This window comes from Otolemur garnettii, unplaced genomic scaffold, assembly GCF_000181295.1.
Source record: "Otolemur garnettii isolate 467f Iridium unplaced genomic scaffold, OtoGar3 scaffold00043, whole genome shotgun sequence".
Lineage (NCBI taxonomy): Eukaryota > Metazoa > Chordata > Mammalia > Primates > Galagidae > Otolemur > Otolemur garnettii.
The window spans coordinates 1,886,197-1,890,545 of record NW_003852438.1 but is presented as its reverse complement, the minus strand read 5'-3'; positions in this window follow the sequence as shown (position 1 = coordinate 1,890,545).

The following is a 4,349-nucleotide window of genomic DNA, read 5'->3' as shown; positions in this document are numbered from 1 at the left end:
CCCTGTACTTTCCTGGCTGTCTTGTCTCTCATGCAGCTGGGCCCTTTCTGAGGTTCCTGGGACTCTGAGCTAAGGAGGAAGCCTTCCCTGATGACACCTCAGTGAAGACTCTGCATTTACATTTCTGTTTAGTGACTAGACTATAACCTCCTCAAGCCATCCAGCCCTTGGGCACTCAGTAACATCAGAATTAATGAAACCAGCCTTTCCCAAACTGGCAAATCCTAGAAATCACCCATGCACTGGTTAAAACGAGACTCCTGAACTACACCCAAATACACTGAATCCACCCTCCAGGAGAAAGACCTGGGTATCCATTCTGTTAACAAGCATCCTAGATGATTCTCACTGGAAAGTTTGGAAAATTATACCAGCTCAGCAACTTGGGGGCTTGGAAATGTCATAGGCTCAAAATTCAATCTGTGGGTTCAGGTATCCCTCAGATTTTGTGTCTGGCTGCCAGGTACCCTTGCACGCAGAAACTTCATGGAGACAGAGGACCAAGATCACAACATCAGGCTACAAGTAGAACCACATCCCAGAACCCAGTTCTCCCAGACCCCAGCTCAGGAATCTGCTGCCTCAGTGCAGTGCCCTGGGGTCCTCGGAAAGGGGCTGTTTGAGAGACAAGGCAGCCTGGGAAAGGCAGGGATCTACTGTTAGGAGCCCAGGGAAGGCAGGGCTGGCCTGGCCCCTAACACCAGCTTCCTGGGAAACAAGGCTACTGAGGTTCTCAGTGGAGCAGCTGTGGACACTTTGGCACTGACAGACGTGAGTGGGAATAGGAAACAAGAGGATGTGGGGATAAGGGTGGGCCAAGAGGGGACAGTTAGGGGATGTCGGGCACTCAGATTGCCTGGACCACTCTCACCTGCCACCCAGGCTTGCTCTGACTGTACTGCAGCAGGCAGCTCTGTGCCTCACACTTCTCAGGAAAGAAGGAGGTGCCACTGTGCGGCCACTTCCACCCTCCTTTAAAAAATTTTTAAAAAGATTTTTTTCATGAAGTTGTGAGCAAAAAACATGAGTGGACATTATACACAGCAAAATACAGTAATTGTCATGTAGCGAGTCTGACTATGCATGCTGTGATTTTAGAAAAGAAGAGATGACTGTGGAATGGCCTGGCCTTGGAATATTTCATAGAGGGCCTAGACCTGAGCTGGGATGGATGCCACAGTGTCTGTAGCTAAGTCAGAGGTGGATGTTCTTGGTATGGGGGAAGGGTGTCTTTCTTGGTGTCACTGTTGTCAGATGGGGAAGTCGGAGACTGGTCTGGTTTGCTGAGGCCTCACTTTCTTTGTGCTGTTAACATGTCCAGGACCAGTGATATGGCAAAGGAGTCAACTTCTGCAAAAGGCTCCATAAGCGACTCTGTTCAAACTGCCACACAGTTCACAGCCATACACACCCCTCACCAGCAACGGATATTTTGTCTGAAAAAGCACTACCAAATCTGAAAATATAGTTGGATATAAAATAAGTGGTTCATTGATATTATACATGACACAATCATATTTATGTTTCCAGACTTTCTAGACCACGCCATACCCACCTAAATTCATTAAGAACTAAAGTTCTGGAAGAGCTCAATAAGCCTCATCTAGAATGGAATAACTGAATGGAATCAGAGAATGGGGAGTAAAAGAAAGGGCAGGGAAGCAGAGTGCCGAAGGAAGGAGAGGGTATTCAGAGAACATGGGAGACAGCCAACCCAGGCTGCCCACTTCCTAAGGACTGTCTGTGTAGAGATTCTCCTGAAATTTCCTACAGCTGTGACCTACCAGGACTGGCTGTACATTGGCATGGTTTGAGGAACCACCCAATAAATCAGGATCTGTGATGGGACCCAGGAAAGCACTACTTTTCACAGTCCCATAGATGGTGCTGTCCTGCAGGCCTGCACTGCTTTGGCATGGTCCTCACAGGCAAGAGCTGGAATGGGTCCTTGTAGGCCCCTCCCCTGCAGTCCTATCTTAGGTCCAACAGAGGCTACAAAATCAAGAGTCCTAAGGTTCTAGACAGAAGACAGCCTGTTAAGTGCTGATTCCTGGGTACCAGGTCTGAGGTTTATGATTCAGAATGTCTTGGGTTCAGGCTGGGAACACACATCTTCAATAAGTACCCAAGTGGTCCTGATGCTGGTGATTCAAGGGCCACAATCTGAGAAACACTGTGCTGGGGTGTTGTCAGGGAGTCGATCACAAACCATCTCGTGCATGGGTGAGTTCACAATGACTGGAAGAGAAAGCCAGATGACCCAGGGCACTGAGTCCTCTTGGGGAGAGGCTTGGGGACAATATTCCAGCCCCTTCTTCTCCACCATGGGGGTAGCTTAGAATGATCATTTGTACATACTATGTAGATCATGACCCCTTCACTAAAGAAAAGTAGTGCTCTTTTCCTCTTCTTTCTTGTAAAGAGGGAAATATGTTCACTTTTGAGGTGGATCAGAGTGAAAAGAGAAGAACTATTGGCTGACCAGAGGAAATAGATTATTTTACAAAACCTGTGGAGGTATGTCTCAAGTTTTACTTGGCAATGCTTCTATGAAGGGTAATTTAACTTTATTTCCAAAAGTTTTTCAAAATATCAAGATAGATTTATTTGAAGGCAATCACTTTATTTTTATTGTGTATTTCTTTTAATTATCAAGAATAAAGTGGCTTAGGCTCAGCGCCCATAACTCAGTGGGTAGGACACTGGCTACATGCACTGGGGCTGGTGGGTTTTAACCCGGCCCGGGCCTCCTAAAACAAAAACAACAACAACAAATTGTGTTGTGGGGGTAGCCTGTAGTCTCAGTTCCTAGGGAGGCTGAGGCAAGAGAATGACTTAAGTCCAAGAGTTTGAGGTTGCTGTGAACTATGATGCCACAACACCCTACCAAGGGTAATATAGAGAGACTCTGTCTCAAAAAAATAAATAAATAAAGTAGTTTAGAATATATTCATAACAAAACAAACAAGCCACTCAATTATTTTTAACATATTGACTCTCACACTGGAAAAAATTATTTTTCCTTGGGGCCACAGTGTTTTTTTATGAAAACAGAATAAAAACTATGAAAAAAGACCCAGTCTTTTCTAATTAATGAAAAATTTGCTTTTTCTTTTTGTTTTCTGTGTGTGAGTTATATGCAAATCACATGGCACTATAATCAATTTTTACACTGTGTGCCATGTGAGTTGTATGTGACTCATAACATACTTATTGAATTCATTTCTGAGAATTGAGTGTTTTGTCATTCCACAAGTATTTAGTAGTGTCTGGAGTGGAGGGGTCCTGGATGATGACTTCTCTACCATGCCCCCTAAGCATGTGCAACAATGTGACATTGCTGCATGTTTTTTTAAATTAAATCATAGCTGTGTACATTAATACTATCATGTGTTGTTTCTATATACAATTTGAAATACTTTCATCCAACTGGTTAAAATAGTCTTCATGTCATTTTCTTAGTTGTTGTGTTAAGACATTTATATTCTGCATTTAAAAAGATTCACACGTACCCTTATAGGATAAATCATAGGCATGATCCAACCAATCACCCTCCCTCCACCCATCCTTCCCCTCTCCTCCCCTCCCTCTCCCCTTTCCCCATATTCTTGGGCTAAAATTGGGTTATAGTTTTCCTATGAAAGCTATACATTAGTTTCATAATAGGGTTGAGTACTTGACCTGCCATTTGATCCCATAATTCCTCTGCTAGGTATATATTGAGAAGACCAAAAATCACACTACAATAAAGATATTTGTATCAGAATGTTCATTGCAGCCCAATTCATAATTGCTAGGTCATGGAAGAAGCCCAAGTGCCCATTGACCCATGAATGGATCAATAAATTGTGGTATATGTACACCATGGAATCCTATGCAGCCATAAAGAAAGATGGAGACTTTACCTCCTTCATGTTTACATGGATGGAGCTGGAAGACATTGCTGCATCTTATCCTATCAATTTTGTTCAAAGAGCTGCCCAGCAAACATAAAGGGGAACATGCAATCGGAGAACACAGTACAGCACGTGTGGCGCACCTGGGCAGAGGGCTGGTGCAGGGAGCAGGAGATGGGGGAGGCAGGCGGATTGACAGCAGAAACAGTGAGCAGAGGTTTCCCAGCATGGAGGCATGCTATGGACCTTCCCACCCATCCACCAGTTCTATACGCTTCAGGAAGCTCTGGGCTCAAAACTAGCCTGACTTAAATACAACTCACCTGGCAGTTAATGTGTTAAATAGCTTGAAATCCTCATGGCAAGTAGCAAATGACTATTCTTATTTATGTACTCAAGACATACACAATAGCTATGATCACCTGGAAAACTTCTAACAAAGAGAAAAAGTCC